Genomic DNA, 13,265 nt, shown 5'->3' on the forward strand with positions numbered 1-13,265 from the left:
GAGGTGCTCCCTCCCTCTGAGAATCTTTGTGGCCCTTCTCTGAGCCCACTCCAACAACCCTACATCCTTCTTGTACTGGGAGCCCAGGACTGAACGCAGTACTTCTGATGGGGCCTCATAAGAGCATAGCTCTACAATCACCTCCCCCTTTTTGCTCGTCACCCCTATTTTGATGCAGCCCAGGTTATGATTGGTCTTCTGACTAACAGAATTTCTGTGTCAGCAATGATGTTTTGAGTGCAGTTGTGTGCTGTTTTCAAGCCTATCTTTTCTCCTGCCCCCCATATATTCCTTTGCCTGCTACCTTACTGCAGAAGCACACTCCTAACAAAGAAATATTCCTATAATTTTTACTGGGTTACCAGGGGTTGAAGGAAATCAGAATAAGTGGAAGTGCTTCTGTGGAAGTATTTCTGTGGAGCCAAGAACTGTGCCAGTTCCACTTTTCATTCTGCATTAGTGTTTTTTTTTTGTTGTTGTTTGTTTGTTTGCTTGTTTGTTTTTTTTTTTTTCTGAAAAACACATTCAGTAAAGATAAAATATTTGCAGAATTTCCATACATTGCTTCAGGAACCTTGCTATTGTCATATACTTAATATTACAGATTACATTTATGCACTAGCTCCTATGCATGTCCCAGCTAAGAAGTAATGATTTAAATGAAGACTGGTGCAACTTCAAATACAGCCAGTAAGAATGTAAGTTACGGGAGAAATCTACAACTTAAAGAGCAACACAAAAGAAAACACAACAAAAAATATCATGTTAGTCATGTTTTAAACTGGGGATATTCTAAAAGAAAATTTGTCTTCTGTGGAAGTACATATCTTAGCATTTTGATATATACAGAAGTATCAGTAAAAAATGTTGCCATCTTGCCCACGTGTTGTTTAATTGAAGGTTTTTTGATTTTGCCATATTGTTAGTTAAATAGATTAGTTCAAAAATGAACTAAAACATTGATACTTTCTTTCCTAATTAGCATAATGGCTTATCCACATGCCAACAGGTATGAATCTATCTAAAATAACTGTACAAGTGAAGATGTAAAAAAAAAAAGCCTTAAATAATACATTGTATTGCACCTCAATAATGATTTATAAATTAGAAGTAGTAAAGTAGCTGTACTGTTTCAGATCTCTGCCCACATTTTTCCCTATTGGGAATGAAGTGAGAGCGCTTGGTAGCTTACATTTATTTTAGAGTTCTGTTTTCCAGTTTGCCATGAGTAAGTTTTCTTATAACTGTGAGAAAATGTCCAGTTATGGATTCCTCAGTGCCAAGAGCAATGTTCTTGGAATTACAAAAAAAATAATAATAATAATAAAATAAATAAATAAATAAATAAAATTCTGAACTTAGGAGGAAAGTCAGAGATTCTCTTGTTCTGACTGAGAGGCTGCCTGCTATCTATGGCAAAATAAATAGCTTAGCAATTGAAAAATATTTATAATGAATATTTGGTGTATGTGCTCTGTGGTGAAGAATAAATTCCTTTTTTCATCACAATCAAAGTGATGAATCAAAGTTTCTCAATTTTTAATCAATGTTAATTTGATTTTAGAATCTGGTTTTCTTTGTAATAATTCTATAAGAGATATCATGTTGATTTCTGCTGACAGTTCTCTGATTAGTGAGTTTAACTGCAACTTTTCCCCTCATCTAAAAGTTAAATTTTTACTCTTCCTTCAGCTTTCATCTTAAATGCCACAGTGTCATTCTCCTGCAGCCAAAATAAATACCATCTTTCAAAATATTTCTCTTTATCAGTTTACTATTATGTTCTTATTAAACTAAAAATAAGATACTTCTTTCATCTTCTAAGGACTAGCCCTAATGAATTAATACTCCTTCTACTTGATTGGTACTGTCAAGGTGACCATCAATGTTTTTACTATTTTTAGGGAAATAATAGATATAAATGGTTTATTTTATATATATTTATGTATGTGCATATATGACATTATAAATACAGAATGAGAGACTCGGCACATGTTCCTATAAGTTAATAAGGAATATGCACTTTTTAATTCCTCAAAGGGATACATACAAGGCATCTTATCCCTCTATTTTCTCTTTGAGAATGTTTTGCATACATTTCCACATAAGAATTCACACTTCATAGAGGCTTTTCAAAGTTTTAAATGGGGAAATAATTTGTTTCAGTGCCACTGTTTAATCACATATTAATGGATGCAAAAAGTATTTCATGTGTTTTTTTTCTTTGTGTCTTGTAGATTTCTACTTAGTCAACTAATCTGATTCAGAGAAGTAGAGTTTTCTTTGCATATCATGCATTGCAACGGATTACATTGCACGAGTTTCAAGGAAGGTGGAAATGCAAACCGAATTTTTGTATTAATAAAGAGATGTTAATTTCTCTGCCTTGAGGTGATTAGCATGAGTCTTTTCAAGTTCTGTGAGTATATTAATTTTAAGAACATGGATAATCTCATAAAGATTATTAAAAAGGCACAAATATTGCCAGTGCAATTATTACACACCTGCTTGAAGCACTACGAATTTGGGAGTTCTCATTTATTTAGAGTTTTACTATTCAATTTTGAGCTATTTTGTTTGTTTTTAAAAATTTTATTACACTTCCATTGATGAATTTGCATATAGATCCCTGAGTCCATACAAGGAACTTTAAGTAAGATACATTCAAAGCATCACAAACTAATCCCTTGGAACAGCCTGTGAAAACTTAAAACCAGATTAATTATATCTGCTGATATTGTTGTAGGTTAAAAGTTTATTGCCATCTGCAGAATTATAAATGCTGAATTTCACGTAACGCTTCTAAAATACAGTACTGTCCATTTAGTTTTAAAATATGTTACAACGAATTCTACTGGAATTGTAATTAACTTTTTCATAGCAGTGATGAGCTACTAAAGTGGACTGGAGAAATTAAGTACTAAAAAAATTGTGATGCTTCAGGGTATCTAGTTTTTATCTTTACCTGTGCTTATTTCACTGGAAAGAAAAATTCTTCTAAGTATAAATGTGAACTATAAAACATGGCCTCATATTATTTAAGATAAATCAGATTATTCTAAGTGTATAATTTTGTTTGGTGTATTTTGAATCCAGAGACTCCAGTTTTCATTGGACTGAAGCTACAAAAGTCAAACATATATAAAACACTTATTATATTAGATGAAATCTGTTCAAATGAGTAATCAAATGTACGTATTGGAAAGCAGGGAGGGAAAAAAGGCTCTAGGATAAGGTGAAGTTTGCTATGAAACAGTTAATAATTCTGATCTAGGACATGCTTCTCGTTTGTTAGGGAAGCCATTTTCAAACCTTAAAGTAAAAAGTGAAGAAAAATATTGAAAACATGTGGCTCATTAGAAAAAAAGTACAACTATTCCAGTTTCAACTCAAAGTATTTTACCTTTTTTGTTGATGGATTGTGAGGTTTTGTTTGTTTGTTTGTTTGCTGTTGGTGTGTTTTATCTAAACAGTCATTGGAGTTCTCTTATCTGTAATTTACACCAGGGAATGCCATTGTCTGGTAAAATCAAGGAGTTACGTACCTAAGAGAAGCATTCAAGTCAACACAGATCATCTGCATGGTCACGTGTACCAAGTGTTAGTACACAATGCTTTAACTGATCTTAGTATATGTTTGGATTTGGAAAAAAAAGGGGGGTTGATCTTTTCAGAATTTGCACTGAAGACACTTCAGTTCAAAATGAGTGGTTACTTATAATTTGATCATTTGCTCATTTCATTAATTAGATTGAGAAAAAGATGGCGATTTTTAAAAATCAATTTCAGTATTGTTCAAAATTAATATTCCTCTTCACAGTATCTCTGAAGAATTAAATACAAAAGCACCGAAAGCATTATAGAAAAATTGAGGCATTTCTCAGTATTCTCATATTAAATATGTGAAACAGTACCTGAAGTCTGTCTACAGAACATGACAAAAGACACATATTGCCTACATTTTCATTAACGTGGGCATTGGTATCACCTCTGTAATGTATGCTTGGCTGGTACCATGTGGAACCACACTGACATTTTATCCACTCTGTTTATTGTTCAACAACTTTTGGCTTGCTCCTTTTAATTAAGAAAGGGTAAATCTGACTAGGTAATAATTATACATAGAATTTCTTACTAAGTTTCAGTCTGGAATAAATTCATATACTTTCTGCTTCCTGATATTTGGAAATAAGTTCACAGCCCTATTGCCAGCAGAGTTTCTGTGGTCAGTTTTATGTACAGAGCAAAGTTTCTCGGGTACTCTATAAAACATAACCAGAAAATATTTATGATTTCTTGCAAAATTTTCCAAAGTCTTACACAAGAGGTTTTACCAGCCAACAAAATCAATTATGTATGCCTTAATATTATTGATGGATGATCGATCCTCTCAACACTAGTCATAAAGGTCCAGTTAATGTTACCTCATAAGTAACAGGTTTTCAGAGGGCTGAAATAAGATTGTAATTTCTTCTTCTCCTATTACTGTTGTTGTTTAAATCTAAATTTGAAATTCATAATATCCTTCCCCAAAATATCTTTAATTTTCTTTAATATTCCTATTTTTATATCTGACAGCACATGTTAAGACAACGTGATAAGTAGAGATGCTATCTGAAATCAAGTCAGGCTGAATACATTGCAGTGTGGTACTACTGTTGTGAAAAGCATTTTCTGAAACATAGCTGAAATGACACGTGACATCATATCCTTTACAAGACAAAAATATGAAAATTACAAGAAATAAATAAAATATGCCACTAACCTTCTTGCTTTTAAATGATTAAAAGGGTAGTCTACAGCTACAAGTCCAGAAACTCAAGCTGCAGGAAAGGAAAGGGACAGTGGTGGAAAATGAAGTGAGAATCCAAGTGAGAAAAATGAAAAAAAAACCAAACAAAACCACAAAAATATTTTTAGAAACTGTTGTCTTTCCTTTAAAAGGATTTACCTCTTACATGAATGACAGAAAAAGGAAAAACAGACACGTTTGCTTCTCCAGCTTTGTCTTTTCTAAATTTCAGGCAGACTGATTGCAAAAGATTGTGATGGATTCTGTAACAAGAAAACGAAATAATTAATTGCACTTGTATTACAGATAGAAGATAAGGGCATTTATTATATTCAAGACATTTTCTTGGAAGTAGTACATATGTATTTCTTTTTAAATTTGCATACTGGACCCTGATCACACACCATTATTAACCCGAATTTAACCCCACCGAGCTGGCAGTGGAAAGGAGAGCTGGACTGCAGGATAAGGTGGCTTGTTTCACTCAGTTCCAGTTTCATTAAAAAAAAAATAAAAGAGAGAGAGAGAGAGAGAGAGATTTTGGGGAAAGTAAAAAGAGCCATCTAGATGCTGTGCCTAGACAGGTGCCTCAGCCACCAGCACAAGAAGATCTGTACAAAGGCTGGGGAGATGGAAGAAGCAAAGCGATGAAAGACAGGGAGGCACAAGGGCAAGACTATCAAGGGCACAAGGGTAATCTCATCTTCAGTCTTTCCGCTATTAAGGAGGGGAAATGAAGGTATCAACTGCAGAGAGTAAAGTATGCTCCTCTATGCTATTCGTGCAATCAGTAGGCATGTGTTTATTTTAGGGATGTAGCTCAAGATGGGGAAACAGTGCAAGGTAATTATTTTCCAGCTGGGAAATATTAGGCTGACCTCAAGTAGCTGCAAAATGAATATAATATGCAATAAGGCTTTATACTATCATAACCATAACATTACAAAAACTCACTCATCTTTTGCTCTGGAGGCTGAATTAAAGACTGCTTTATTGCAGATGATTTGCAATATCTATACATGAGAGATTCCTGCAGTTTAAACCATTATACTCAAAGTCCACTGAGTCAGAACAAACTTTTTTTTTAAATTGTGGTAGGCAATATACAGAAAATGGAGAAGAAAAAGAATAAAATGAGACCTTTTTTTTTTTTTTTTAAACTTTTTCTTTCTTTTCTGAATTAGCTCATGTTGTCCATGGATCTCTGGCATTGCTGTTTATAAAATGGCATTCTTTATCACTATTCTGCTTAAAAACAGTTACTTTGGCTGTTGAATTGCAAAGAATATTGGCAGTGTTACTGTCTAAAATTTCAAGACACCTCTTTCTTTCTCTGCTAGGATAAGAAATAAATAGAATGGACTGAAAACCAAACAAGAAAAATTGGGCAGATCTGTGTGGTGTGGAGACTGTTGAAAAGGCAGGAGTCTGTCCTCAGTTTTCTATGCAATTATTCTTCACTGTTACTTTAATCTTAGGTAACTCAATTTCACAACAGTATTTCTTCTCCTTCTGAGAAGCTCAATAATGCCAGGTGTTTTCACTTTGTCCTCTTTGACCATTCGAAGTCTATTAAACATTGCTATCTTATTAAGGCAAATATTCATAGATAGGAAGACAGAAAAGATCCACTTGAATTTTAGGAGAGAGAACTCATGTTCTTCTAAGTTTTGTTGTTGACCTATTAACAGAGGAGTAGTAGTAATGGCTAACATCTCAAGATCCTTTTCCGCTGTACAGCTCACCAGCCACTCTTCCCCAGGCCTGCAGCAACACATGGAGTTGTTTTGACTTAAGTGCTGTACCTGGAACTTGGTTTTGTTGAAGCTCATGCCCTAGGCCTCAGCATCACAATCCAGCCTGTCCAGATACCTCTGCAATGCCTTCCTGCCTTTAGGCAGTTCAGTCTTCCTCCCAGCTAGGTATCATCTGCAGACTTACTGAGGGTGCACTCAGTTCTCTCATCCAGATCATCAATAAAGATATTAATCAAATTTGGCCCCAGTACTGACCTGTGGGGAACGCTACTCATTATCAGCTAGCAGCAGGATTTAGCTCTACTCACCACTACTCTCTGGGCCCATGGATCAAGTAATTTTTTACTCAGAGAGGAGTACATCTGATATGACCCTAGAGTCATGGGCTGACAGCTGCTCCAAGGAAATACCACAGGAGACGGATTTAAAGGCTTTACCTAAACTCTAGATAGAGTTTTATCATCCACAGCCTTTTCCTAGATGATGAGCCCTGGATGCCTCAGAGCATCAGGTTGGAGGACCATGACTGTAGCAAAGATTAACCTCCACACAAGCCTGAACTTGTGACAGATCTGCTTCAGCTGGAAACATATAAGCCTATGGGAGCCAATAGGATTCAATCAAGGGTAATAAAAGAACTGGCTGATTTCACTGTGATAGCTCTCTCAGATATTTTTTCAGTGGTCTCAGAAATCCAAAGAGGTCTTACTCAGCTGGAAACAATCAAAGGTTGTCCCAGTTTTCATGAAATCATAGAATGACTTCAGTTCAAAGGGACCTTAAAAATCAACTAGTTCTAACCTCTGCTATGGATGGTTGCCACCCACTAGAATAGTCCGCCCAGGGCCCCCTGAACCTGGCCAGTAATGGAACATCCACACCTTTTCTGGCAAGGCATTCCAGCACCACACCACATTCTGAATAAAGAATATCTAATATCTAATATTAGATATTCTTTATTACTTACTTAATATTACTTAATATCTAATCAAAATCTCCCCCCCCCTCCCCCCCCATCCTTTTAGTTTTAAATCATTTCCCCTTGTCCTATCATTGTCTACCCAATTAAAATTTGGTCTCCCTTTAATTTAAAAGTTCCCTTTCAGTAGGAAGGTGCAATGAAGTCTCCCCTGAAGGGTCTTAACTCGATCTGTAGACATTCCTGGGAATGCCACAACCCAAGTGTAACACTTTACACTAGGCTTTATTTTACCTCATTAAGTCCACATGGGTCCACTTCCCAAGTCTGTCCAGGTTCCTTTGGATGGCTTCCTGTCCTTCTGTTGTACCAACTCAATCACTCCTCTTGTTGAATGAGGCAGCCCTGTCTACATATGATCACAGAATCATAGAATGGTTTGGGTTGAAAGGGCCCTTTAAGATCACCTAGATCCAGTCCCCCTGCTACTGGGAGGGACACGTCCCTCTAGACCAGACTGCTTACCATCCCATCCAGCCTGACCTTGAGTGCTTCGATGGAGGGGACATCCACAACCTTTCTGGACAACCTGGTCCAGTGTCTCACCACTCTCACAGTACAGAACATCTTCCCAAAGTAAACTACTGACTCAATAGCAGGACAGTTAGTTTATCATGTGATGTAAAACATGGCATGAATTAAGTGAAATTGATTAAGAAAACTTCTTAGCATTGCATTTTATAACTTAAACAGAATTTTTAATGATGGATTTATGAGAGACTGAACATGAGATCCTTTATTGTCTCAAGCATGAAAGCTTTGGCTCTATCCTTGGCACTCTGCAGGATGACATTGGACAGTGTTGGAATTTAACAGCTAAATATTGTAATTCTGATGTCTTAGCAAATGTCAAAAAATACTGAATCTTTAAATAATTATATTTTCAATCAGTAAAAATGTTCTACAAAATGTAACCCTATTTTGATGATATCAGATACTTGATTCCTGAGTTGATTTTGCTTATTTAATAAGAAATGAGTTATATCTTGTAATTAAAAGTTTGAATATATTATTATTTTCAGAGAATAAAACTAAAACGCAGTGTATCTTCATCAAAATTACTACATATATTTCCAACCTCTATACTGTCAAAACTGTCATATTTCCTCAGGTTTTTCTGATTTGGGGGTAGTATTTTACAACAGAATAGAGAAATGTCTCTCTGTAATTCTCTATTATCATGTAGAGTGCATGTTTTAAAATTAATGGTTCCTTCTGTCTGATTTTTCTGTGTGTTTATTAGAGCACATAACAAGCTTGAGATATTAATATTTTACAGTGTGACTATTTCAAATGACTGTTGTCATTACGAGAATGCTTAATACCCTCTATTTTATACATATATGTATTTACCAGGGAATTTAATGTTGACAAACCACGTGGTATTATTGTCAGTGGAAAAAAAATAAAATGTATCTCTCTATCTTCAGACTTTCAAACACTTCTACTTTATGAGGCTAATGCACTTAATTTCTAAACTAGATAAGTTACATTACCAGTGTGGTTGTTTAAGTCCTTCTGGATAGGTGAGTTTCGGATACTGATTTTGAGGAATCTGTGAAGGCACTGAAGCCAGCAGGAATGTAATATTCATGTGAGGTTTAAGGTTTGCAAGAGCACTGCTTTGCATGTTTTCAAGCCAAGCAGCAAGGCAAACTGTACTTATTAACTCCCTGCAGATCCCCTTCCTAGTGGGTGAATGCTGGACTAGCAGTAGCAAAAGGTATTCCTTAGTGTTGATCTAAGAAGAGCAGAACAATAGTCTGACTTTTAAAGACTTAATTTACTATTAGCAGTGGAATAAATGTCCACAAAAAGGACAGCTCAACAATTTTGTTTCTTTCCCCACAGAGATTACACTTTACTGCTCCTTTCCATGCAAGACTGATCTTAATCTGTCTAACTTCAAAAACTAATGCTGATGCCCAACAGAAAGCAGATGCTTGGCATTTCCAGCCATGTACAGGAGAAGTTCAACACAATTTCAAAAACTGTTATGCTGCAAAACATGCCTATCAGCTCAGCTGACCTTTAAGCTTCACTTCACGTTCACTTTAGGATTAATTATTCAATTTCTTGTGTTTGTGAATCATATTGTATCCTGAGGATGTATTGGAGATGGTACCTGATTTTCCTTTCCTTGTTCTGCTTAACTATTTACACTGTAGTAGTATGACAGCCCATAAAGCCACAGTTGCATGACTTTGCAGAAGGATGACAGAAAACACAAAACTTGCTTTTTGCAATCAGGAAAATTAAAACAGCAGGCTTTTATTAGAAGTCACTGGTGAAGCCCAGATAACAGTTTACTGTTACAACAGAATTTGGCATTTCTCATAACACTTCTGAAAACCAGGAAGTTACTTATTTAAGGCGAGTTATCTATTTTCAAATGATAATGGTAAGAATGAACAACAAAGAACAAAATATTATTGTAGCATTGAAGCTACAGTTTTTTTCTTATTAAATGATCTGTGAACAATAACTGCCTTAATATCCCAAATATCGAAGAAATAGTTACTGCCACTAAAAATAAAAATTAAAATTAAAAATAAAAACACTGTTACCAGGAAACTGGTTTAGATGAATTTGTAATTGCTCTAAGAGTAACAGCACTGTGTTTTTTGATTGTACATGAGATGGGGAGTTTTTCCCCGAGTCCATAAAAAATGACCTATTTTCGGTTTTTATGCAGGGAAAAAGGTGAACAGATTTCTGTGCTACGACTGATGTTTCCCTCTGTGGATCTGTCAGATTAAGATCTTTTTAGCTGAAACAGTGAGCTTGGAAAGTGGCACTTTTCTTAGCCCTCTTCCCCACTTAAAAAGTACAGACTTTGCTTTCAATTTTCCAAATTCCAAGAGCCTCACAGCCATATTTTAATCTTTTAAAGCATGCTGTCTCAGCTGAGGAGTCCAGCAGCATGCCCTCAAGTTGGCTGATGTTCAGCAATCAATACTGAGTGATATCAAGCAATCAATCCAAGTGTTATCAAGAATTTAATTGGTGAAGGATTTTTTTTCTCTTCTTTTCTGTCTGTAGATATAGAGATAATCTTGTCTTTTATCATGATATTAATTTTCTTCAAGTAAATTGATCATAATTACAATTTTGAACATGTAAATATGTGCCTTTAAAACTGAATAAGGGTTCAGCAATGTATGAATTCATGTAATATCAAAAGCAACAGTGAGGGTACAGAATTGCGACCTGACAGCAGAAAAGCTCTGAGAACCTTTTCTTCTTGTATAATAAAATTGAGAAAATGCTTTGATTTTATACTTCTCTTATATTACTTTTCAACGATCATATTTTGTTTGTTACAATTGTTCGTTTCTACTATTAAAAAAAGAAACAACAAATCGAGGCACTCAGGAGACTTACATATGCAATACATCTTGTTAATGTGTGGCAGCAACTTTGCATAGGTGAATAATTTTAGGAAGAATGGAAGGAAAAAAATTCAATATCCCTTAATGTGAATTTTCTAACTTTCTCTCTCTATTTTCTCTGAATTAGTCTTCTCCCATTTATCTCTTCATAACCTCTGTTTCATTGTTCCTCAGATAAACAAAATCTGTTAAAAAAAAAAAAAAAAAAAAAAAAGGAAAGAAAATACTAAGAGATTTACAAGAAATAGGACAATAAAACTAAATATTTTGGAAGCTAGAAATATTTTTCCCTGTGCTCGACCAGCCTGAAAAACCATAAATATATTACCTGCATATACTGGCAAGTGGAGACATACGCTGTCAGTTATGGAATCCAATTCTATAACAACAAAGTAGTTATAAAGCAGGTATGGTTATTTAGGAGAAGTTGAAATGAATCTCTACTGAATAAGGGATCAGAGGAATTCCTATGTCTTTAACATATGAAACTCATATTTCTTACATTAACTTCCTATGTTCAAACACAGAAAACACCTGATAGACCATATATTGATACCTATATGGATATATGCATATATGTGTCTGTGTGTGTGTATATACAAAGCCAATTAAGTCATTATTAAAATAATACTCCCAGGGAAAATATATGCATCTTTTTCATTGTTGGTTTGGGTAGCACAAATACCTTCGATCCTGTTTCTTTAATTAATGTGTATCTCAATGCCCCGTTTGCCAGCAAACATTGTCTGGTCTGTGATGTTACTGTGATGCAGTGAAACATCACCTTGGTGATGTTTGTGGAGGTCCCACTCCCCGCAGCACTTGTGCTACTGTACTTCCTCCTGTTGGTGGCAGGACAAACCTTGTTGGCTGGGGGAACAGTTATGGACAGGAATTTCTGTCAAGGTGAAATTAAGAATTCCAATGGAGACACCTTCATCAGAAACATCAGGTATTTCTGTTCCAAACACCAACTCGGCAGACTCAGCTTCTGCTGCCCATCGAGTCTGTGGTAGCTCGGGATGCTGCCTTAGGACCTTTCCAAGAAGAAAAGACTTCTCCACTTTCTCCTGGGGAAGTCTGTTAAACGATGATGTCATGATCTTTCTGATAAGTGCTCGGCCGAAGCCAAGGACTTGTCATCCTGCTCCTTTCTGAGAAACCTCTGGAAAGTTGTTGAAAGTGATCTCTTCCAGTCCATTTGGTGGGGCAATGATGGAGACTTCATAGCGATTGAGGAACCGTTCTTCAGAACAGAAGTATGGCCAGGAGTGGACCTCTCAGTGTTTTGGACATTGGCAGCACAAAACGTTTTGTTTGTCACCCTCATGACCATGGCTTCTACATTATGGACACAGATTTACCAAGGTCTGCTTCTCGTGCTCAGTTCCTAGCAGAGGGAGCAGCAATTTCTACTCTTAGTGAGGTACGTGGTCCCTCTACCTGTGAAGTAGCTGCTGAGACAGTAGGATTGGTGCCCAGTCAGTCCAAAGTGAGGTGGCTGACAGCTGGTGATATTTGGGTACTTATGCTTCTGAGAACCCTACATTTCTCGACATGAGGATGTGTTTTTGAATGGACAGCCTTCTACTTCTGTTGGAACTCATTTCATCAAAAGAGAACTTTATTGTATTGCTCAAATGCTAGATATGATCTAGCTACTAGATCTAAGAAATCTTGCAAATAAATTGCTTTTTCTGCAGTGCTTTCTGCTTTGTTGCTCAGCTTTCATCAACAGCAAAGTGCAGTGGTTAGCTGTTTGCAGTAGGCATTTCACTGTTAACAACAAAAGCTTTTTTTTTTTTTTTTTTTTTTCCAGTCTTGGAATGGTACTGTGGAGGTTAGCTGGCAATTAAGTGACCTAGTTCAACTTCATAATGTGTCGTCCTCCTTGTTTGTGTAAAGAATAAAATGTAATGTTCATAAATCCAAGTTTATTCATGTGTGGTGTTTGTTGATGGTTTTTTTTTTTTTCCATCTTATGTTCTTGTCTGGTAGTTTTGCTTAGGACTGTGGTGATGAAGAACTCATAAGGTAATGAGAAGAACTCATAAGGTAATCCTGTTTGGCATTCTATCTGCCTCAGTTTCCTGTTGTATGTTTATAGCTTCTTGGCTTTCTACTTTTTCTCTGTTGCTATGAACAACTCTAGCATTTGGTAAATATTCTGCATTCCATCAGATCATTTCGTTTCCATCCAGGCCCAGGAGGTGCTACCAGCACAGTCTCCTAAAAGGTTGGACTGTGACTCTTTATTGGCTGCCCAGCAATGAGTGTTTGTAAATGAGGTACAAATGGTACCACTCAGCAGAAGAGTTGGTAAGGAGCACAGTCCCAGAAGTTGA

General features: G+C 35.9%; 1 pseudogene; it reads left to right on the top strand.

Moving 5' to 3' along the window:
• The first annotated feature begins 11,844 nt into the window (after positions 1-11,844).
• On the top strand, positions 11,845-12,481 carry LOC140255586 (uncharacterized; annotated as a pseudogene).
• The last annotated feature ends 784 nt before the right edge of the window (positions 12,482-13,265 follow it).

This window comes from Excalfactoria chinensis, chromosome 8 (assembly GCF_039878825.1).
Source record: "Excalfactoria chinensis isolate bCotChi1 chromosome 8, bCotChi1.hap2, whole genome shotgun sequence".
Lineage (NCBI taxonomy): Eukaryota > Metazoa > Chordata > Aves > Galliformes > Phasianidae > Excalfactoria > Excalfactoria chinensis.